We start from the raw sequence: 24,923 nt of genomic DNA, 5'->3' as shown, positions 1-24,923 counted from the left end.
TGCATTAAGGTACAATTAGCGGTAGAAATGAATAGATTTAAGCGTATTTTGAGATAGTACTCTCCATTTCTAATAAGAAATAAAGAAAAATAAGTCAGGATGGTGTGTCAGGACTGTCACATACTCACAGTCCCGGTACAAATATGCAAAATAGAGCAAAAGAGTACATGGTTTATTTTGATGTATGATAGTTTTATTGCATGCTTGATGTGGATGATTAAAATCGTGTAGTGATCTATATTTAGCATAAGAATGAAAAGGCATAACATGGCAATGAGACAAACTCCATTAGAGATGTGAGCTAGATGAAATGATGAAATGTCTCTGTATAGCCCAGATTGTCTTCTATTATCACTTAGCCTACCCTCTAAATTCACTAGCCTCTCTATATACACCAGCATGTTTACACTAGCCGGTCTTCTGCATACAATAGCCTGTCTTCGATATACACTAGCCTATGTTCTGAATACACTAGCCCGTCTTCTGTCTTCTGTATGCCCTAGCCTGTCTTCTGTATACATTAGTCTCTCTGTATAAACTAGCATCTCTGTCTTCTGCATCTCTGCATCCCAAACTGTCTTCTGTAAAAACTTGTCTCTCTTTATAGCCTGTCTAGCCTTTCTTCTGTACACACTAGCTTCTCTGTATACCCTAGATAGTGTTCTGCATCTCCGTAGTGGTAGCCTCTCCGTAGAAGCCAGCCTTTATTCTGTATTCACTAGCCTTTCTTCTGTATGCTGTAGTCTTTTATATATACTAGCTTCTCTGTACACCCTTGCATCTCTGTAATACACTAAACCCTCTGTATACCACAGCCTGTCTTTTGTATACACTAGACTGTAAACACTAGCTAGAATACACCAGCCTGTCTTCTGTACCCACTAGAATCTCTGTATACACGACCCAGTCTTCTGTATACACTGTCAGCTTGGATGTATACCCAAGCCTGTCTTCTGTATACACTAGTCTCTCTATATGCACTGTCCTATCTGTATACACTCGACTCTCTCTATACACTAACCTCTCTATATACACTAACATCTTTGTATATACTAGCCTCTCTTTAAATTAGCCTCTCTGTGTACCCCAGCCTCATTGTTTACTCTAGCATCTCTGTATACTCAAGCCTATCTGCATTCACTAGCCTGTATTCACTAGCCTTATATATACTAGCTTCTCGCTTCTCTGTACACCCTTGCATCTCTGTACACTAGACTCTCTGAATACACTAAACCCTCAGTATACCACAGCCTGTCTTCTGTATACATTAGACTGTAAAAACTAGCTAGAATACACCAGCCTGTCTTCTTTACCCAATAGACTCTCTGTATGCACTACCCAGTCTTCTGTATACACTGTCAGCTTTGATGTATACCCAAGCCTGTCTTCTGTATACACTAGTTTCTCTATATGCACTGTCCTTTCTGTATACTCTCGACCCTCTCTATACATTAACCTCTCTATATACACTAACATCTTTGTATATACTAGCCTCTCTTTAAATTAGCCTCTCTGTGTACCCCAGCCTCACTGTTTACTCTAGCATCTCTGTATACTCAAGCCTATCTACATACACGAGTCTTCTGTATTGTGTATTAACTAGCCTTTCTTCTGTATGCTGTAGTCTTCTATATATACCAGCTTCTCTGTACACCCTTGCATCTCTGTAAACACTGTGTAAACTAGCCAGTCTTATGTATACACTCGCCGACTGTATACACTAGACTCTCTGAATACACTAAACTCTCTGTATACCACAGCCTGTCTTCTGTATACACTAGACTGTAAAAACTAGCTAGAATACACCAGCCTGTCTTCTGTACCCACTAGACTCTCTGTATAGAATGTCAGCTTTCATGTATACCCTTTCTGTATACACTAGCTTCTCTATATGCACTGTCCTTTCTGTATACACTCGACTCTCTCTATACACTAACCTCTCTATATACACTAACATCTTTGTATTTGTCTTTAAACTAGCCTCTCTGTGTACCCCAGCCTCACTGTTTACTCTAGCATCTCTGTATACTCAAGCCTCTCTACATAAACGAAACCTGTATTCTGTATTCACTAGCCTTTCTTCTGTATGCTGTAGTCTTCTATATATACCAGCTTCTCTGTACACCCTAGCACTGTAACAGTACTAGGTTCCTGTATTACAGAAACAGAACACCAGCAATAAGGTGTATACTGTGCAGGAGGCACACAACACCGACTCTAACTTCTGCACTGCAGATGCATGTATTGCAGAAATTGAACACCAGTAATAAAGGGTAGCTTCAGGTGTGTACTGTGCAGGAGGCACATAACACCCACTGTAACAGTGCTAGGTTCCCAAGCAGTAAAGAGCGTCCTCTTTCCCTGACCACCACAACACACTATACAAGGCCGCCATGCTGGCGGCCTTATATAGTGTGGGGTGTGTACTAAACCCCCCTGAGCTATAATTGGCCACAGGAATCCTGCCTGTGGTGAATTGTGGCTCTCCTCACACAGGATGTCACATCTGTTCTTATTATATAGAACCTATTATGCTCCTCGTAAACTTTTTCAGTTTGGCCGAACGGCCGGACGCAAGTTGCCCCCGGTGCGGGAACATGGGGGGAGACATGATGCACATGTTTTGGAGATGCCCGAAGTTGATCCGCTACTGGACAGAGGTGACAGGAACCATTGATCGGGTGGTTGGAACCTCCACCAGGATGGAGGCGAAGTATTGTCTCCTGGGATTAGTTGAAGGAGTTGGAAACCCGGGAAGTAGCCAGATGGCAGTTCTGAGATGCCTATTTCAGGCAAGGAAACTGATTGCCCAACCCTGCTTAGCCTCCAATGTTGGCAATGACTTGTTTTTTTTCGCTTGTTTCCCAAGATGACCATGTTGGCGTTTGTCATGATGGTTGAGAGTGCCCGAAGAGATCGCCTATGGCCCCATCCCCTTGAAAGTGCCTGATCTTGTCTGATCTCGGAGGCTAAGCATTGTCGGGCCTGATGTAACTGGATGGGAGACCAACTGGGAATACCAGGTGCCGTAGCATTCTTTTTATGTTGTTGGCGTTGACATGGTTTTTTTTTTCCGCTTGTTTCCCAAGGTGATCATCTTGGCATTTGTCAAGAGGGCTGAGAGAGCCCAAAGAAATCTCCTACGGCCACATCCCCCTGAAAGTGCCCGATCTCATCTGATCTCAGAGGCTAAGCAGGGTCCGGCCTGGATAGTACCTAATTAAAGGTGCCGTAGGAATCTTTTTATATTGTTGGCTTTGACCTGTTTTTCTTTCGCTTGTTTCCCAAGGTGACCATTTTAGCATCAGTCAAGAGTTTTGAGTATGTCCCAAAGCATTCGCCTGAGGTCACATCACCCTGAAAGCGCCCGATCTCAGAGGCTAAGCAGGGTCTGGGTCAGATGGGAGACCGCCAGGGTCTATGTTGTTGGCGTTGACCTTTTTTTTTTTCACTTGTTTCCCAAGATAACCATCTTGGTATTTGTCAAGAGGGTTGAGAGTGTCTAAATAGAACACCTATGGCCACATCACCCTGAAAGTGCACAATCTCATCTGATCTCGGAGGCCTAGCAGTGTACAGCCTGGTTAATACCTGTATGGGAGACCATCTGTGAATACCAGGTGCCGTAGGCTTCTTTTTATGTTGTTGGCTTTTACCTGTTTATTTTCGCTTGTTTCCCAAGGTGACCATCTTGGTGTTTAACAAGAGGGTTGAGAGTGCCCAAAGAGATCACCTACGGCCCCATCACCCTGAAAGCGCCCAATCTCATCTGATCTCAGAGGCTAAACAGTGTCGGTCCTGGTTAGTACCTGGATGGGAGACCGCCTGGAAATACCAGGTGCCATAGACTTCTTTTTTTGTTGTTGGCTTTGAACTGTTTTTTTCGCTTGTTTCTCAAGGCGACCATCTTGGCGTTTGTCAAGAGGGTTGGGCGTGTCTTGAAGAGAACGCTTACGGCCACATCACACTGAAAGCACCCGATCTCGTCTGATTTCAGAGGCTTAGGAGCATCAGGACTGGTTAGTACCTGGGTGGGAGACTGCCTGGAAAGACCAGGTGACATAGAAGGATCTGGTCTGGTTAGTGTCTTGATTGGGAGATCGCCTGGGAATACCGGATGCCGTAGGATTCTTTTTATGTTGTTGGCTTTGACCTGTTTTTTTTCCCTTGTTTCCCAAGGTGACCATCTTGGCATTTGTCAAGAGGGTTGAGAGTGCACAAAGAAATTGCCTACGGGCACAACACCCTGAAAGCGCCCAATCTCGTTTGGTCTCAGAGGCTAAGCAGGGTTGGGCCTGGTTTGTACCTGGATGGGAGACCGCCTGGGTTTTCCAGATGCCGCAGGCTTCTTTTTATGTTGTTGGCGTTGACTTGTTTTTTTTGTTTGTTTCCCAAGGTGACCATCTTGGCGTTTGTCAAGAGGGTTGAGCGTGCATTTGATCTCAGGGGCTAAGCAGGGTTGGGACATGGTTAGTACCTGGATGGGAGACCGCCTGGGATTTCTCGATGCCATAGGCTTTAGTTTTAAGTTGTTGGCATTGACTTATTTTCTTTATTTTTATTATTCTTTTATTAAGTAGAACAACATAAATATAACAGTCAACCATACAGCATGACCCAGGGTCACAATTACATGCTAACAAAAAATAGGCAGCCAAATAACTCTGGGTTCTCAGAGGGGAGTCCTACAGTTTCATGCAGAAAATAGAGAAACCCCACCTCCGACATGTAGTACAGTATAACTAGTGCAGCTCCGTTCGGACAAATGTAATCATGGAGAACAACTGGGACCACAGCGAGCCAGCTTATCATGACCTACGTGAACCAGAGTAAAATATGAGCCGGTCATGTCCAGAACCCTGGGGTTCTTCTGGGTCCCGAAGGCTAGTAAGGAGACAAGGCATAGTCAAAAGGGAGGACGGGGAAGAAGAGAGTGCAAAGACGGAGAGAGAGGAGGTGGGGGGATGGCGACGGGGAAAAAAAGAAAAATAAAGACAAAAAGGAGGGGGGGAATGCCACCCAGGGCAGACATGGCCTACGTAGGTAAACGTTAGATGTTCAGTCGTTTTCTGGGACGGAGGCACTGCTCACCTCCCGAATGTAGTCTCGAGTACCAGTAAAATACCTCCAGGGCCTTCATGTAACACTAAATGCCTCTTCAGTGTTGTGAAGGGTGGCGGTCAATTCTTCCATCCGGAGAATATGATTGACTTTGGAATACCACAGCACTTTGGATGGGGGCTGAGGCTGCCTCCACAGTGCGGGAATGCAGGCCCGGGCGGCATTCAGGAGTTGCATCGTGAGGGTTTTTTTGTATTTTCGAACAGGCTGTTCGGTCATGTGTAGAAGGCACGCTACTGGGAACCCAAAAGTTCCTCAAGGTCGGGCATGCCCAGAAAAGGTGTCCCATGGTCCCCATATCTGAATTTCACCTCCAACAAACATCCGGGATCGATCTATCCATTTTATTCAGAAGGTATGGGACTCTATACCAGCGTGAGACTATCTTGTATCTTGATATTGGTTTGCGATGGAAGCTTTATGTACTAAGGTCAGGATCTTCCCTATCTGTTGTGGGGTAAATGTGATGCCTAAGTCCCTCTCCCATTTGTGGATAAATGGTGGGGGTCGACTCCTCCTCCTGACTACTCAATAGGTTGTACAGAAGGGAGAGGGTGTGTCGCACAGGTTCCCTTTTGTGACAGATGGATTTATAGGGTGTCAGGTCTCTAGGAGTGTAGGGGGCCCTTTGTATGGCCAGAAGAAAGTGACGAAGTTGATAAGCACTAAACAAGTCAAGCGGAGGGTCAGAAAGCTCGGCGACAGTTTGCGTGGTCGGGAGCCTTCCCGTGGGCCACACCTCTCCCAGACGCTGTTTCCCCACCACTGTCAACTGTCGCAGTTTCTTGTTGGTAAATCCCGATGGGAAGTCTGGATTACCTATAACCGGAGTCATTGGTGATGGCAGGGGAGCAATGTGTGTGCAGCGGAACAACCTCCGCACAACAGCCAACGTAGCTCCCACTACGGGGTGACCTCTGAGGTCTTTTGGTAGGGAGGACAGGAGCCACGGGGAGGTCAATAGGGGAATGGATCCATCCTCAATCTCCATCTCCACCCACTGCTTGTGTGGGCCATTACAATGCCAATCAACGACTCTCGCTAGCAAAGTCACTCTGTAGTATTGTCTGAGATCTGGGAGACCCAGACCCCCCTTGTCCTTTGGTCTGGCAAGCAATTGCAAACGGGCTCTGGGCGGTTTGCGCGCCAAAATAAAGTCCCGGAGCAGCACCTGCAGTTGTCTGAAAAAAATTGGGGGTAACCGGATCGGTAATGTCTGGAACATGTATAAGATCCGAGGGAGGGCCATCATTTTTAATGCATTACAGCGCCCGAACCAGGTCAGTGTTAAAGCATGCCAGTTTCCCAAATCAGATTTCAGTCTATCCAGGAGAGGGACAAAATCAAGCAGGTACAATTGCGCTAAATCGGCTGCGATGTCAACGCCCAGTTAACGTATAGATTTTTCAGCCCAGTAGAATGGAAAAGAGGAGCGGAGCCTCTTGGCCTCACCATCCGGGACCGATATATTCAATAAAGCCGACTTGGTGCAATTGTTTTTATAGTTTGATAGGCTGCCGTGTCGCTGTAGAGACGCAAGTATTTTGGGAAGCAAAATGTGTGGATTGGAGATGGAAAAAATTAGATCATCAGCGTACGCCGCAATTTTGTGCTGTGCCGAGGGTTTGGATATGCCAGTAATATTCGGGTCATTCCGAACGTGACACATAAGTGGTTCCAGTGTCAGAATAAAAATTAGGGGAGACAGAGGGCACCCCTGCCTCGTCCCATTAGTGATGGGGAAAGAGTCCGAGTACCACTCGGTCACCCGTACCGCTGCCGATGGCGTGGAGTAAAGCGACATTACCCAGCTCATCATGTTGGGGCCAAGACCTATATGTTCCAGGGTGGCCTGCATAAAGTGCCAGGCCACCCTGTCAAAGGCCTCCTCCGCGTCCGTTGACAGCATAAGCAAGGGCCTTCCCTGTACATGCGCCGCATGGATTAAATTGAGGACTCGGGCCGTATTGTCTCTAGCTTCCGACTTATTTTTATTTTTTTGCTTGTTTCCTAAGGTGACCATCTTGGCATTTGTCAAGAGGGTTGAAAGTGCCTGAAGAGATTGCCTACGGGCACATTACCCTGAAAGCACCCGATCTCGTTTGATGTTGGAGGCGAATAGAGTCGGGCCTTGTTAGTACCTGGATGGGAGACCGCCTGGGAATACCAGGTGTCGTAGACTTCTTTTTATGTTGTTGGCGTTGACCTGTTTTTTTTTCGCTTATTTCCCAAAGTGACCATCTTGGTGTTTGTCAAGAGGGTTGAGAGTGCCTGAAGAGATTGCCTATGGCCACATCACTCTGAAAGCACCCAATCTCATCTGATCTTGGAGGCTAAGAAGAGTCGGGCCTGGTTAGTACCTGGATGGGAGACCACCTGGGATTACCAGTTATTGTAGGCTTCTTTTTATGTTGTTGGCGTTGATTCGTTTTCTTTTTTTTGCTTGTTTCCCAAGGTGACCATCTTGGCATTTGTCAAGAGGGTTGAGAGTGCCCAAAGAGATCGCTTACAGCAGCATCACCCTGAAAGAGCCCTATCTCTTCTCTTTTCTGAGGCTAAGAAGGGTAGGCATGCGCAGTACACAGCAACACAGATTCCGAAAATTGCCGAGCATGAACGGCGCCTGCGCACTGAGTCCAGGTTCTATCCCCACTATCCAAGTGGACATAGAGTAAGAATAAAAAAGATCCGAGCGCAGCGAGGCCGAGCCCGAAGCGTGGCGAGCGAAGCTCGCCTGCGAGGGGCCCTCTAATATTCACAACCCTATGTCCGCTTGGATGGTGGGGCTACCACCTCCACTCACCGCGCAGGCGCCGTTCAGCTTCGGAGATTTTCCGAAGCTTCGTCTGCTCCGTACTGCGCATGCGCAGTACGGCGCGGACACTATATCATGGCCGGACAGTATATGGCAGAACACCGGCACCAGTCAACCACCGGTGTCATGTGCGTCGCTGTGTAATATAGAGCAGGGTCCGGGAAGCCAATACCTCCCCGCAATTTCGGTCGCAATAGCATTGCCCTACCAATACGCATATGTTTTCCGCGCCAGAGGAACTTGATGAAGATTGAGCGAACCGCATGAAAGAAAGTCTGGGGTATTTTGATAGGTAAGGCTTGTAGTAGATACAGAAGTCGTGGCATCGCGTTCATCTTCAACACATTACAGCGTCCGAACCATGACAGAGCTAGTGGGTCCCATCTTTTAAGGTCCGCTGTAAGCCCATAGGCTTCTTTTTATGTTGTTGGCTTTGACCTGTTTTTTTTTGCTTGTTTCTCAAGGTGAGCATCTTGGCGTTTGTCAAGAGGGTTGGGCGTGTCTTGAGGAGAACGCTTACGGCCACATCAACCTGAAAGCACCCGATCTCGTCTGATTTCAGAGGCTAAGCAGCGTCAGGCCTGGTTAGTACCTGGATGGGAGACTCCCTGGGAAGACCAGGTGCCATAGAAGGATCTGGTCTGGTTAGTGTCTTGATTGGGAGATCGCCTGGGAATACTGGATGCCGTAGGCTTCTTTTTATGTTGTTGGCTTTGACCTGTTTTTTTTAGCTTGCTTCCCAAGGTGACCATCTTGGCCTTTGTCAAGAGGCTTCAGAGTGCCCAAAGAGAGTGCCTACGACCAAATCACTATACTATATATCTATATCTATAATAATAAATAATATTTTTAGTTATTATATATAAGATACTATATAGGTGATTTGGCCGTAGGCACTCTCTTCGGGCACTCTGAAGCCTCTTGACAAAGGCCAAGATGGTCACCTTGGGAAACAAGCTAAAAAAAAAAACAGGTCAAAGCCAACAACATAAAAAGAAGCCTACGGCATCCAGTATTCCCAGGCGATCTCCCAATCAAGACACTAACCAGGGGGGCGTGGCCTAGGCATGAAGGAGTGAGGACACTCTTTTCCGGAGCTCCCGGTCCGTGACCCCTCCGCACCCCTTTACCACAGTCTGGTCGCATATTTCGGCATCGCCGACATCCCCGCGCTTCGGCGGAACACAGCCAGCCGAGCGGGGTCCGCCGCTGCTGCCATGGACAGGTACTTGGTCCCGCTGCAGCCTCCGGCCTCCACGCCGGATCCAGCCAAGATGGCGCCCGCGGCCTCCGGCGCTCCAGGACACGCGGCACAGAGGGAAGGTGAGCAGACTGCTATGCAGGGACACGACATGCCCCCGTTCTCCCCGCCTAGTGACTTGTCCCCGTGTCTCCCCCGCTCACTGTCCATGGCCTCGCTTGACAGCCCGGACCATAGCGGCCTGCCACCCTGGTTCCCTCACAACTCCCAACTGTCCCAGAGACCCTCCCGCAGTGGAAGCCTCATCCCAGGACCGAATGGCCAGGCTGCTCTCGCCTCAGACACACAGGGGGACCCACCGCTGCCACCAGCACCGGCATTATTGGGGGACAAGGCCATCCTAGCTTTACTCCAAAACCTTCCCACTAAAGCAGACTTTAGCTGTATGGCAGCCAGGATTGAAACGACCTTGCGACATGAAATCGCAGGGGTCAAACGTGACGTGTCGGCTACGAACGAGCGGGTGACCACCCTGGCATCGGATGTGACCTCCCTGACCACTGATGTTTCTGGCCTGCAAGCCGCACATGATACCCTTGCTGACAGAGTGGCACAGTTGCAACTCCTAGTGGATGACCTTGAGAATCGCAACCGCAGACGCAACATCAGGATCAGAGACTTGCCCGAAGCCACTGGCCAGGCAGACCTCAAAGCCACAGTTACAGCTATATTTAACGCCTGTCTGGACCGCGCTGCTGACACAGTAATAGCCATTGATAGAGTCCACAGGACCCTGGGCCCCAGGAGCCCCACAGAGAACCGGCCACGTGACGTTTTATGCTGTCTCCACAATTACTCAGTTAGGGAGGATGTCCTGCAAGCGTCGTGGCGCAAAGGCAGCATTGATTTTGACGGGGCCCAAGTCACCCTTCTGCCAGATGTATCCCGCAAGACCTTCCAGATGAGACGCTGTCTGCGACCCCTTCTGGAACACCTAACTGAACGGAGGATTCCATACAAGTGGGGCCATCCGTTTCACCTTATAGTGCGCAAAAATGGGAGGCCCCTTGCGCTACGACACCCTTCGGAGGTCCCGTCCTTTCTGGAGGCTTTGGGCCTGCCCTCGGTTCAGGTCCCCGACTGGTTGGCTCCTGTTGTCCCCCAGGGAGCAGTGGCCCCGACGAACAACCCCTCAACCAGGCCACAGAGAGTGAGACGCCACCGTCGATCCCAACGTCAGAGATCACAGGCCCCTCAAGATCGTGAACCCTGAGAGAGTACAGTAATTTTCCGTTATTCCTGTGTTATACCCTTTTTTTTTTTGTTTTCTTTTTCTCTACCAACATAGACGGCTGGAGTATCCAGCTTTGTGTTGTTTACCATGCCACGGGCCATTGCTCCCAGCGCCCCCGCTAGGGGAGAGGAAGGACATTGGAAGAACAGAGTTGGACACTGCGCTTCCTGGACGAAGCCCTGAGTTATTGGCGGTACTGTTCACCATTCTCGTTACTGTTTATCTACAGGTGCCCTAGTCTCGGCGCTCTTTGTGTTTTTGGACTGCCTGGTGGTGCCCCCCGGGTGCCCCTGGGCGGCGTACCCGCTCCCTCCCCCTCTCCTCCCCCCCCCCTTTTTTCCATTTTTTTTTTTTGGGGGGGGGAGGGGCGGGTGCCTGGGTGGTATAAAGTTATCTATACTCTGTGTTGAAAAGTTTAATATGTTGGTCTAATTATGCACTGTTCTACTGTTGTTAACTGCCCGATACCTGCTGCAGTGATGTTCTATAATGCGTTTGATGTCGTAGTTAAGATGCCAAAGAAGCTCCGTGCACGCCCGATTGCGACTGCATGGACCATGGGATGCTGGAGGGGCATTCTTATTAAACATGGTCATAGACTCAAAGTGGCCAAAACTGAGGCTCTCTCCAAACTTATTGCCAAGTTGCATGCGTGTGAACAACGACACAAATCCCAGCCGACTGCTGCGCTGGAGGTGGAGGTGAGAGATCTTAGAGAACAAATCAGAGATTTCTCTCTCTTTCAGGCTAGAACCAGACTCATGTGGGTCCGCAGGACGTATTATGAATATGGAGACAAGTGTAGTAGGTCCCTAGCGAACTCCCTGCGTGCCCAACGCAACGCGTCCTTCATTCCAACCATAACCTCCCCTTCGGGTGCCAAGCTTCATGATTCACGGGAGATAGCGGAGTGTTTCCGATCTTTCTATGAAGCCCTTTATAACTTGCACCCCCGGGACTCAGGAGACGCCCTCCAGGCCGGCACAGCGGCCATTGACGAGTACCTAGCTTCGGCAAACCTCCCGTCGCTGACACAGGAAGAGATAGAGCTTCTCTCGCAACCTATCTCCCCGGAGGAATTGTCGGCAGCGTTAAGAGACTCACCCAAGGGCAAGGCACCAGGCCCAGATGGGTTTACGGTCCCTTATTATAAGGCCTTCCTCTCCCTGTTGTCCACGCCGTTTGTGTCAGCTTTTAATGCCCTATTGGAGGGCCAGACCTTTCCAGCGGAGCTGTTGCAGGCAAGCATCTCGGTCATACTCAAGCCGGAGAAGGATCCGCTTCTCTGTGCGAACTACAGGCCCATCTCCTTATTAAACAGCGACCTTAAGCTCTTCACTAAGATACTGGCGGAGCGGTTGGCGCCCATTCTCCAACGCCTGATACCTCTGGATCAGGTGGGGTTTATTCGTAACAGGGAAGCCCGAGACAACACTACCAGGACAATCAATGTTATAGAACGCGCCAGACGCCTTAAACTACCGATTATGTTGCTCTCTGTGGACGCAGAAAAAGCGTTTGACAGGGTGAGCTGGCCTTTTTTGCTAGCCACCCTGCGAAGCTTGGGTGTACCCCCCCATGCTTTCATGGGTTACAGCTCTTTACTCGTCACCGACGGCGATGGTTAGGGTCAATGGGTTTGCCTCGTCGCGTTTCACTATTGGCAATGGAACGAGGCAGGGATGCCCGTTGTCCCCCCTTTTGTTTGTCCTATCGCTTGAACCCTTGCTGCACCACATCAGGCAGAACATAGACATCAAGGGACTGGACACCCCCTCACACCACCATAAGGTCGCAGCCTTTGCAGATGACCTCTTGTTCTATGTCTCGGAGCCTCACATTACATTGCCGAATCTCTTAGCGGAAATAAGACGATATGGCACCCTGTCAAATTTTAAAATTAACTTACAGAAATCGGAAGCACTCAACGTCTCCCTGTCTACCAACGCCCAGACGAGTCTAAGCACTAATTTTCCCTTTCGTTGGGCAACTGGGGCTATACAATATCTGGGTACCAAGGTTCCCCCGGACCCACATCTGATTTTCCAATTGAATTTCCAGCCGCTTCTTAAAATTTTTGCCATAGATCTAGAGAGGTGGTCAAAGTTGGCGACCTCTTGGTTTGGGAGATGCAATGTGCTCAAAATGAATGTAATGCCCAGACTCTTGTACCTATTACAAGCCTTACCGATAAAAATCCCCCAATCATTTTTTAAAGCCATGCGCTCCATCTTTATTCGATACGTATGGCAGGGCAGGCCTCCAAGACTCAGCCGAACATTACTGCTCAGATCAAAAGACAAGGGAGGGATTGGCCTCCCAGATCCGGCATGGTACTATACGGCGGTGCACATGAACAGAGTAGTTGACTGGTGCAGACACCTGAAGGATAAGCTGTGGGTTCGTCTGGAGCGTGAATCCGTACCATTTCCAGGTTTGCCCTGGAGTGGACCGGGCTGGTCGGGAGCGACGCGGGCACACCCACTCATTGAGCCAACGTTACAAGAGCTAGACAGATATTTTACCCTGACGGGCGTGCCCAGTTTCCTTTCGCCCATGACTCCTATTATTGGACACCCACGCTTTGAACCCGGCATGACGGAAAAGTCTTTCCGCCTCGACCCTGACCGGGACCTTGTGCGGGCCTCTTCTTTTCTTGGCCCTAGGATGTGGACAGCGGTCTCCACTATGTACGAGGCGTTAGCAACCACGGCCCTGGGACAGTGGAAGCTTGCCCAACTCTCCCACTTCTTGAAATCTTTGTCAAACAGTGGCGAATTCCGCAGACCCCTAACATCGTTTGAGGAGGTATGCTCAGGAGAGGGACCGACCCGAGGGTCTCTTTCCCTGTCATATCGCATCCTACTGGACCAACTCTCCCAGGGTAACCTGGTGTTCGTGGAAAAATGGGAGTGAGACCTGCATGTCCGGCTCTCGCCAGACCAGAAGAACCGCACGCTTCTTTTTGCACACAAGTCATCCCTATGTAGTAAATACCAGGAAATAGCTTATAAAATTTTGACCCGATGGTACAGGACCCCCACTGTCCTGGCGGCTATGTTTCCCGGTCACAGCCCTTTGTGCTGGAGATGCGGTGAACAAGCCGGCACGTTACTACATATCTTTTGGGAATGCCCTCAACTGGCCCATTTCTGGAGACAGGTTCTCAATATCATTTATGACCTCACGGCTATTGATCTCCAGAACAACCCAGCTGCGATCTTCCTCAATCTGACCCCACTCTCGAGCAAGAAGTACCATAAATCTCTCTTAAAACATCTTCTGAGTGGGGCCAGGGCATGTATACCTAGCATGTGGAAACAGCAGGCCGCTCCACTGGTGTCTCACTGGTTTGCAAGAGTTTGCGACATCTACCGTATGGAACAGCTCACATCAGCGTTAGGCGACAGGGAGGAAGAGCACACTGCTCGTTGGTTGTCGTTGGTTGTCTTGGAGCCCCCCATCCCCTTCTCCTGCCCATTTGCTCCCCCCTCTTTCCCTACCCCCTAACTCCCAAGTATAATTAAAATACATGATGATTGCAAGGATCTTTTCGTTTTGTTCCCTCAATTTCCCAGCCAGGGGTTGGCGACCCTCGGGGTGGTCCCGGCTGAGCTCTTTGACCAATAGAATGAAGGTGACCGATGTTAGAGGCCCCTCAGTCTGGGCCTTGAGGGGGATCGCCCCGCGGACTGCCCTGGTTTATAAGTAGACACTGGGGTGCCAGATCATTAGAGTGGGATAATGTGGTGGCCTAGCCACGGCTGGGGCTGCTGCTGACATAAGTTGTTAGGTTTCCCCCGGTCCCCCACGAAGTATTAACTATGTATTTTTGTTAACCTGGAAAACTGAGGGATCTATGTCTTTTACAGTTTGTCTCTGTATTACCTGCAATCCGTAAATAAAGAATTAAAAAAAAAAAAGACACTAACCAGACCAGATTCTTCTATGGCACCTGGTCTTCCCAGGGAGTCTCCCATCCAGGTACTAACCAGGCCTGACGCTGCTTAGCCTCGCCTCTGAAATCAGACGACATCGGGTGCTTTCAGGTTGATGTGGCCGTAAGCGTTCTCTTCAAGACACGCCCAACCCTCTTGACAAATGCCAAGATGGTCGCCTTGAGAAACAAGCAAAAAACAACATAAAAAGAAGCCTATGGGCTTACAGCGGACCTTAAAAGATGGGACCCACTAGCTCTGTCATGGTTCGGACGCTGTAATGTGTTGAAGATGAACGCGAGGCCACGACTTCTGTATCTACTACAAGCCTTACCTATCAAAATACCCCAGACTTTCTTTCATGCGGTTCGCTCAATCTTTATCAAGTTCCTCTGGCGCGGAAAACATATGCGTATTGGTAGGGCAATGCTATTGTGACCGAAATTGCGGGGAGGTATTGGCTTCCCGGACCCTGCTCTATATTACACAGCGACGCACATGACACCGGTGGTTGACTGGTGCCGGTGTTCTGCCATATACTGTCCGGCCATGATATAGTGTCCGCGTCCGGAGCAGACGAAGCTTCGGAAAATCTCCGAAGCTGAACGGCGCCTGCGCGGTGAGTGGAGGTGGTAGCCCCACCATCCAAGCGGACATAGGGTTGTGAATATTAGAGGGTCCCTCGCAGGCGAGCTTTGCTCGCCACGCTTCGAGCTCGGCCTCGCTGCGCTCGGCTCTTTTATATTCTTACTCTATGTCCACTTGGATAGTGGGGATAGAACCTGGACTCAGTGCGCAGGCGCCGTTCATGCTCGGCAATTTTCTGAATCTGTGTTGCTGTGTACTGCGCATGCGCAGTACACAGCGGACACTATCCGATGGGGGACCATATGTGATAAGACACCGGCATGGGGAACTGAAGCTATGGGTCAAGCTAGAGCAGGAGATGGCGCGGGTTCCACTGGCTGGTCTGCCTTGGGCGGGGAGGCCATTGGAGCCCTGTGTGACTACTCACCCGTTAATTGGCCCCTCGCTCGCCGAGATGGATAGTTTTTTTCACCTTTCCCACCTGACTAACTTCCCTTCTCCTATGACCCCAATTATTGGACATCCTGGATTCCCTCCGGGCCTGTCTGACCAGGCCTTTACCAGGCAAGCCCCGAAAGGGCTTCTGAGAGCAGCCCTATTTCTTGGACCCACGGGCTTGATTCCCATGGGGACCATACTGCTAGAGCAAGTACCTGTTGCATTGAATAGCTGGAGAGCTAGACAGCTAATCCATTTCCTCGGATCACTACCTAACCATTCGTTCTTCTCTAGACAGTTCCACCCCTTTGAGGAACTTTGCCTGGATGATGGCCCAATTCGTGGTTCCCTCTCTAGGTCCTACCAAATCCTGACAGACGCACAATCCTCCACGGATCCACCCTTCCTAGCTAAATGGAAAAGGGACTTACAAACTACATTCTCCAAACCACAGAAGGACAGAATACTCTTTTTCGCCCATAAGTCGTCACTCTGCAGTAAATATCAGGAGATCTCATTTAAGCTGATCACACGCTGGTATCGTACACCGGTGGTGTTGGCCAAAATATTCCCCGGTCAATCTGACCGCTGCTGTCGCTGTGGGCAACAGACTGGCACCATTCTCCACATTTTCTGGGAATGCCCTAAATTACAAACATTCTGGCAGCCTGTCCTGAGACTCATCCACAAGTTCACAGGCATTTCCTTAGCCAATGATCCCGCAGCAGTTCTTCTCAATCTAACTCCTATGTCGAGAAAGCGTTATCATAAGTCCTTACTTAAACATCTCCTCAATGCAGCTAGGGCCTGCATCCCAAGTCAGTGGAAAGAGCAATCTGCTCCAATGGTGACCCAGTGGTTCGCAAGGGTAAATGATATTGAACGAATGGAAGACCTGACTGCCACAATGAGGGATAAAACGGAGGAGCATGGGAACAGATGGTTCTACTGGACCCAGTTTCGCTTTTCGGAAGAATACCTCCGTGAGACATAGTAAGCTCATGGTGATCGTTGGAGATCGCTGTTCCAAACGTTGGACAGCTGATGAGCTGGTGAGCCGAGCGCGTCTCTTGCTCCCTGGGAGGGGACCCCACCCTATCCACTCTACCCACGACACCCCCTTACCCCTTCTTTACCTTTTCTGCCATTTCCTTCCCCAATCTTCTCTTTCCCCTTCTCCCTCCTTTCAGTTCTACTATTTCCCTTCTTAACTCAAAAAAGGGAAAAGAAAATGGTATGTTCCGACCCCATTTGACTACTACACAATACTCTTCCCCTATCTATGGATATCTAAACTCTTCGAGGGTAGCAGGGCTAGTATCAATACTATTTTAAGTGATAGAGGATCCCAACGAGATGGAGCTTTAATCTCATCTTGATATGACCGCAAAGCTGTACACGTGCTATTCTCCTCAGACTTCTTACCATTGGCTCTGATATCCATGCAATATGATCGTTTGTTTGTAACTATTTGTATCACACATTCTGTGAAGTTGCCTTTGCATTGTATGTCGCATACTACTAAATAAAAAAAAAAACAGAAGCCTATGGCACCTGGTATTCCCAGGCGGTCTCCCATCCAGGTACTAACCAGGCCCGACACTGTTTAGCATCCGAGATCAGACGAGATTGGGCGCTTTCAGGGTGATGGGGCCGTAGGTGATCTCTTCGGGCACTCTCAACCCTCTTGACAAATGCCAAGATGGTCACCTTGGGAAACAAGTGAAAAAAAAACAGGTCAATGTCAACAACATAAAAAGAAGAATACGGCACCTGGTATTCCAACGCCATCTCCCATCCAGGTACTAACTAGGCCCAACCCTTCTTAGCCTCAGAAAAGAGAAGAGATAGGGCTCTTTCAGGGTGATGCTGCTGTAAGCGATCTCTTTGGGCACTCTCAACCCTCTTGACAAATGCCAAGATGGTCACCTTGGGAAACAAGCAAAAAAAAGAAAACGAATCAACACCAACAACATAAAAAGAAGCCTACAATAACTGGTAATCCCAGGTGGTCTCCCATCCAGGTACTAACCAGGCCCGACTCTTCTTAGCCTCCAACATCAGACGAGATCGGGTGCTTTCAGGGTGATGTGCCCGTAGGCAATCTCTTCAGGCACTTTCAACCCTCTTGACAAACGCCAAGATGGTCACCTTGGGAAACAAGCAAAAAAATAAAAATAAGTCGGAAGCTAGAGACAATACGGCCCGAGTCCTCAATTTAATCCATGCAGCGCATGTACAGGGAAGGCCCTTGCTTATGTTGTCAACGGACGAGGAGAAGGCCTTTGACAGGGTGGCCTGGCACTTTATGCAGGCCACCCTGGAACATATAGGTCTTGGCCCCAACATGATGAGCTGGGTAATGTCGCTTTACTCCACGCCATCGGCAGCGGTACGGGTGACCGAGTGGTGCTCGGACTCTTTCCCCATCACTAATGGGACGAGGCAGGGGTGCCCTCTGTCTCCCCTAATTTTAATTCTGACACTGGAACCACTTATGTGTCACGTTTGGAATGACCCGAATATTACTGGCATATCCAAACCCTCGGCACACCACAAAATTGCGGCGTACGCTGACGATCTAATTTTTTCCGTCTCCAATCCACACATTTTGCTTCCCAAAATACTTGCGTCTCTACAGCGACACGGCAGCCTATATGTATTGAATATATCGGTTCCGGATGGTGAGGCCAAGAGGCTCCGCTCCTCTTTTCCATTCTACTGGGCTGAAAAATCTATACGTTAACTGGGCGTTGACATCGCAGCGGATTTAGCGCAATTGTACCTGCTTAATTTTGTCCCTCTCCTGGATAGACTGAAATCTGATTTGGGAAACTGGCATGCTTTAACACTGACCTGGTTCGGGCGCTGTAATGCATTCAAAATGATGGCCCTCCCTCGGATCTTATACATGTTCCAGACATTACCGATCCGGTTACCCCCAATTTTTTTCAGACAACTGCAGGTGCTGCTCCGGGACTTTATTTGGGCGCGCAAACCGCCCAGAGCCCGTTTGCAATTGCTTGCCAGACCAAAGGACAAGGGGGGTCTGGGTCTCCCAGATCTCAGACAATACTACAGAGTGACTCTGCTAGCGAGAGTCGTTGATTGGCATTGTAATGGCCCACACAAGCAGTGGGTGGAGATGGAGATTGAGGATGGATCCATTCCCCTATTGACCTCCCCGTGGCTCCTGTCCTCCCTACCAAAAGACCTCAGAGGTCACCCCGTAGTGGGAGCTACGTTGGCTGTTGTGCGGAGGTTGTTCCGCTGCACACACATTGCTCCCCTGCCATCACCAATGACTCCGGTTATAGGTAATCCAGACTTCCCACCGGGATTTACCAACAAGAAACTGCGACAGTTGACAGTGGTGGGGAAACAGCGTCTGAGAGAGGTGTGGCCCACGGGAGGGCTCCCGACCACGCAAACTGTCGCCGAGCTTTCTGACCGTCCGCTTGACTTGTTTAGTGCTTATCAACTTCGTCACTTTCTTCTGGCCATACAAAGGGCCCCCTACTCTCCTAGAGACCTGACACCCTATGAATCCATCTGTCACAAAAGGGAACCTGTGCGACACACCCTCTCCCTCCTGTACAACCTATTGAGTAGTCAGGAGGAGGAGTCAACCCCCACCATTTATCCACAAATGGGAGAGGGACTTTGGCATCACATTTACCCCACAACAGATAGGGAAGATCCTGACCTTAGTACATAAAGCTTCCATCGCAAACCAATATCACGATACAAGATAGTCTCACGCTGGTATAGAGTCCCATACCTTCTGAATAAAATGGATAGATCGATCCCGGATGTTTGTTGGAGGTGAAATTCAGATATGGGGACCATGGGACACCTTTTCTGGGCATGCCCGACCTTGAGGAACTTTTGGGTTCCCAGTAGTGTGCCTTCTACACTTGACCGAACAGCCTGTTCGAAAATACAAAAAAACCCTCACGATGCACCTCCTGAATGCCGCCCGGGCCTGCATTCCCGCACTGTGGAGGCAGCCTCAGCCCCCATCCAAGGTGCTGTGGTATTCCAAAGTCAATCATATTCTCCGGATGGAAGAATTGACCGCCACCCTTCACAACACTGAAGAGGCATTTAGTGTTACATGGAGGCCCTGGAGGTATTTTACTGTTACGCGAGACTACATTCGGGAGGTGAGCAGTGCCTCCATCCCAGAAAACGACTGAACATCTAACGTTTACCTACGTAGGCCATGTCTGCCCTGGGTGGCATTCCCCCCCTCCCTTTTTGTCTTTATTTTTCTTTTTTTTCCCCGCCGCCATCCCCCCACCTCCTCTCTCTCCGTCTTTGCACTCTCTTCTTCCCCCGTCCTCCCTTTTGACTATGCCTTGTCTCCTTACTAGCCTTCGGGACCCAGAAGAACCCCAGGGGTTCTGGACATGACCGGCTCATATTTTACTCTGGTTCACGTAGGTCATGATAAGCTGGCTCGCTGTGGTCCCAGTTGTTCTCCATGATTACATTTGTCCGAACGGAGTTGCACTAGTTATACTGTACTACATGTCGGAGGTGGTGTTTCTCTATTTTCTGCATGAAACTGTAGGACTCCCCTCTGAGAACCCAGAGTTATTTGGCTGCCTATTTTTTGTTAGCATGTAATTGTGACCCTGGCTCATGCTGTATGGTTGACTGTTATATTTATGTTGTTCTACTTAATAAAAGAATAATAAAAATTAAAAAAATAAGTCAATGTCAACAACTTAAAACTAAAGCCTATGGCATCGAGAAATCCCAGGCGGTCTCCCATCCATGTACTAACCATGTCCCAACCCTGCTTAGCCTCTGAGATCAAATGCACGCTCAACCCTCTTGACAAACGCCAAGATGGTCACCTTGGGAAACAAACAAAAAAAACAAGTCAACGCCAACAACATAAAAAGAAGCCTGCGGCATCTGGAAAACCCAGGCGGTCTCCCATCCAGGTACAAACCAGGCCCAACCCTGCTTAGCCTCTGAGACCAAACGAGATTGGGCGCTTTCAGGGTGTTGTGCCCGTAGGCAATTTCTTTGTGCACTCTCAACCCTCTTGACAAATGCCAAGATGGTCACCTTGGGAAACAAGGGAAAAAAAACAGGTCAAAGCCAACAACATAAAAAGAAGCCTACGGCATCCGGAATTCCCAGGCGATCTCCCAATCAAGACACTAACCAGGCCAGATCCTTCTTTGTCACCTGGTCTTCCCAGGCAGTCTCCCATCCAGGTACTAACCAGGCCTGATGCTGCTAAGCCTCTGAAATCAGACGAGATCGGGTGCTTTCAGGGTGATGTGGCCGTAAGCGTTCTCTTCAAGACACGCCCAACCCTCTTGACAAACGCCAAGATGGTCGCCTTGAGAAACAAGCGAAAAAAACAGTTCAAAGCCAACAACAAAAAAAGAAGCCTATGGCACCTGGTATTTCCAGGCGGTCTCCCATCCAGGTACTAACCAGGCCCGACACTGTTTAGCCTCTGAGATCAGATGAGATTGGGCGCTTTCAGGGTGATGGGGCCGTAGATGATCTCTTTGGGCACTTTCAACCCTCTTGTTAAACGCCAAGATGGTCACCTTGGGAAACAAGCGAAAATAAACAGGTAAACGCCAACAACATAAAAAGAAGCCTACGGCACCTGGTATTCACAGATGGTCTCCCATACAGGTATTAAACAGGCCGTACACTGCTAGGCCTCCGAGATCAGATGAGATTGTGCGCTTTCAGGGTGATGTGGCCATAGGTGTTCTATTTAGACACTCTCAACCCTCTTGACAAATACCAAGATGGTTATCTTGGGAAACAAGTGAAAAAAAAAAGGTCAACGCCAACAACATAGACCCTGGCGGTCTCCCATCTGACCCAGACCCTGCTTAGCCTCTGAGATCGGGCGCTTTCAGGGTGATGTGACCTCAGGCGAACGCTTTGGGACATACTCAAAACTCTTGACTGATGCTAAAATGGTCACCTTGGGAAACAAGCGAAAGAAAAACAGGTCAAAGCCAACAATATAAAAAGATTCCTACGGACCTTGCTTAGCCTCTGAGATCAGATGAGATCGGGCGCTTTCAGGGGAATGTGGCCGTAGGAGATTTCTTTGGGCTCTCTCAGCCCTCTTGACAAATGGCAAGATGATCACCTTGGGAAACAAGCGGAAAAAAAAAACATGTCAACGCCAACAACATAAAAAGAATCCTACGGCACCTGGTATTCCCAGTTGGTCTCCCAACCAGTTACTAATCAGGCCCGACAATGCTTGGCCTCCGAGATCAGACAAGATCAGGCACTTTCAAGGTGATGGGGCCATAGGCGATCTCTTCGGGCACTCTCAACCACCTTGACAAACGCCAACATGGTCATCTTGGGAAACAAGCGAAAAAAACCAAGTCATTGCCAACATTGGAGGCTAAGCAGGGTTGGGCAATCAGTTTCCTTGCCTGAAATAGGCATCTCAGAACTGCCATCTGGCTACTTCCCGGGTTTCCAACTCCTTCAACTAATCCCAGGAGACAATACTTCGCCTCCATCCTGGTGGAGTTTCCTACCACCCGATCAATGGTTCCTGTCACCTCTGTCCAGTAGCGGATCAATTTTGGGCCTCTCCAAAACATGTGCATCATGTCTCCCCCCATGTTCCCGCACTGGGGGCAACTTGCGTCCGGCCGTTCGGCCAAACTGAAAAAGTTTACGAGGAGCATAATAGGTTCTATATAATAAGAACAGATGTGACATCCTGTGTGAGGAGAGCCACAATTCACCACAGGCAGGATTCCTGTGGCCAATTATAGCTCGGGGGGTTTAGTACACACCCCACACTATATAAGGCCGCCAGCACGGCGGCCTTGTATAGTGTGTTGCGGTGGTCAGGGAAAGAGGACGATAGGCAGGGACAGTGTCTTTACTGCTTGGGAACCTAGCACTGTTACAGTGGGTGTTATGTGCCTCCTGCACAGTACACACCTGAAGCTACCCTTTATTACTGGTGTTCAATTTCTGCAATACATGCATCTGCAGTGCAGAAGTTAGAGTCGGTGTTGTGTGCCTCCTGCACAGTATACACCTTATTGCTGGTGTTCTGTTTCTGTAATACTGTTACAGTGCTAGGGTGTACAGAGAAGCTGGTATATATAGAAGACTACAGCATACAGAAGAAAGGCTAGTGAATACAGAATACAGGTTTCGTGTATGTAGATAGGCTTGAGTATACAGAGATGCTAGAGTAAACAGTGAGGCTGGGGTACACAGAGAGGCTAGTTTAAAGACAAATACAAAGATGTTAGTGTATATAGAGAGGTTAGTGTATAGAGAGAGTCGAGTGTATACAGAAAGGACAGTGCATATAGAGAAGCTAGTGTATACAGAAAGGGTATACATGAAAGCTGACATTCTATACAGAAGACTGGGTAGTGTATACAGAGAGTCTAGTGGGTACAGAAGACAGGCTGGTGTATTCTAGCTAGTTTTTACAGTCTAGTGTATACAGAAGACATAGAGTTTAGTGTATTCAGAGAGTCTAGTGTATACAGTCGGCGAGTGTATACATAAGACTGGCTAGTTTACACAGTGTTTACAGAGATGCAAGGGTGTACAGAGAAGCTGGTATATATAGAAGACTACAGCATACAGAAGAAAGGCTAGTTAATACAGAATACAGAAGACTCGTGTAGGCTTGAGTATACAGAGATGCTAGAGTAAACAGTGAGGCTGGGGTACACAGAGAGGCTAATTTAAAGAGAGGCTAGTATATACAAAGATGTTAGTGTATATAGAGAGGTTAATGTATAGAGAGGGTCGAGAGTATACAGAAAGGACAGTGCATATAGAGAAACTAGTGTATACAGAAGACAGGCTTGAGTATACATCAAAGCTGACAGTGTATACAGAAGACTGGGTAGTGCATACAGAGATTCTAGTGGGTACAGAAGACAGGCTGGTGTATTCTATCTAGTGTTTACAGTCTAGTGTATACAGAAGACAGGCTGTGGTATACAGAGGGTTTAGTGTATTACAGAGATGCAAGGGTGTACAGAGAAGCTAGTATATATAGAAGACTACAGCATACAGAAGAAAGGGTAGTGAATACAGAATAAAGGCTGGCTTCTACGGAGAGGCTACCACTACGGAGATGCAGAACAATACCTAGGGTATATAGAGAGGCTAGATTATACAGAGAGGCTAGTGCATAGAGTGAAGCTATTGTATATATAAGCCTGGTTAGTGTATACAGAGAAGCTAGTGTGTACAGAAGAAAGGCTAGACAGGCTATAAAGAGAGACAAGTTTTAATAGAAGACAGTTTGGGGTATACAGAGATGCTAGTTTATACAGAGAGGCTAATGTATACAGAAGACAGGCTAGGGCATACAGAAGACAGAAGACGGGCTAGTGTATTCAGAACATAGGCTAGTGTATATCGAAGACAGGCTATTGTATGCAGAAGACCGGCTAGTGTAAACATGCTGGTGTATATAGAGAGGCTAGTGAATTTAGAGGGTAGGCTAAGTGATAACAGAAGACAATCTGGGCTATACAGAGACATTTCATCATTTCATCTAGCTCACATCTCTAATGGAGTTTGTCTCATTGCCATGTTATGCCTTTTCATTCTTATGCTAAATATAGATCACGACACGATTTACATCATCCACATCAAGCATGCAATAAAACTATCATACATCAAAATAAACCATGTACTCTTTTGCTCTATTTTGCATATTTGTACCGGGACTGTGAGTATGTGACAGTCCTGACACACCATCCTGACTTATTTTTCTTTATTTCTTATTAGAAATGGAGAGTACTATCTCAAAATCCGCTTAAATCTATTCACTTCCATGAGTTCTACCTCTAATTGTACCTTAATGCAAAATGTTCACAAAACCATCCATTTGCTACCAGACATGCTGCACATACTAAGAGTAATGTAACTATCGCTCTCTAACGATGTAAACAGTTTTATTGCTTTTCTGACATTGACCGAGTATCTCTGACATTAACTGAGTATCTCTCTGCACTATGATCTTAATAATAATAATAATAATAATAGGATTGTGTAATGCAAAGATCAACTAGTCTAATATAAGCTTTCTCATTGGTACCGGCATATCCTTTAAATTTAGACTAACGCAACTATTTCTCGGCCATTTTCAAGCTAAGCTTTCAATCTCTTACCTTTGAACAGCGATACTTCCTCCCTACAATATTAAGCCATTTAAATGTCCTATTGGTCGCCTATATTATACAACTCTTTGAAAAGCCTATATGTAGAGAATAAAACTAGTCTTACATCTTAATAAAACAGTTTTATTGCTCAACCAGTATCAGCTGTCATGACAAATAAACGTTTCCACTGTTTGACTCTATTTTCTATATTACTTCTTTTTCTCCACCTTATCTGTCACAGTTAAAACACAGTGACAAAACATTTCTTTTTACCGCAGCAAAATGTGAGAAAAGCAGTATAAGCCGTCTTTCTGCCATATGCAACCATCTCTCGCTACCTCTATGCGATAGGATTCTCTTTCCA

At 48.2% G+C, this 24,923-nt stretch overlaps 5 pseudogenes; 2 read left to right on the top strand and 3 right to left on the bottom strand.

Annotated features, from left to right (window-relative positions):
- Positions 1-3,731: 3,731 nt before the first annotated feature.
- On the top strand, positions 3,732-3,850 carry LOC143950074 (5S ribosomal RNA; annotated as a pseudogene).
- Positions 3,851-7,403: 3,553 nt separating this feature from the next.
- On the top strand, positions 7,404-7,522 carry LOC143947596 (5S ribosomal RNA; annotated as a pseudogene).
- Positions 7,523-16,937: 9,415 nt separating this feature from the next.
- On the bottom strand, positions 16,938-17,056 carry LOC143947179 (5S ribosomal RNA; annotated as a pseudogene).
- Positions 17,057-17,378: 322 nt separating this feature from the next.
- Positions 17,379-17,497, bottom strand: LOC143949851 (5S ribosomal RNA; annotated as a pseudogene).
- Positions 17,498-20,806: 3,309 nt separating this feature from the next.
- On the bottom strand, positions 20,807-20,925 carry LOC143949183 (5S ribosomal RNA; annotated as a pseudogene).
- Between the last annotated feature and the right edge of the window lie 3,998 nt (positions 20,926-24,923).

This window comes from Lithobates pipiens, unplaced genomic scaffold, assembly GCF_037356315.1.
Source record: "Lithobates pipiens isolate NorthernLeopardFrog02 unplaced genomic scaffold, aLitPip1_a1.2 Scaffold_30, whole genome shotgun sequence".
NCBI lineage: Eukaryota > Metazoa > Chordata > Amphibia > Anura > Ranidae > Lithobates > Lithobates pipiens.
The sequence above is the reverse complement of the archived record's forward strand: the minus strand, read 5'-3'. Positions and strand labels throughout refer to the sequence as shown.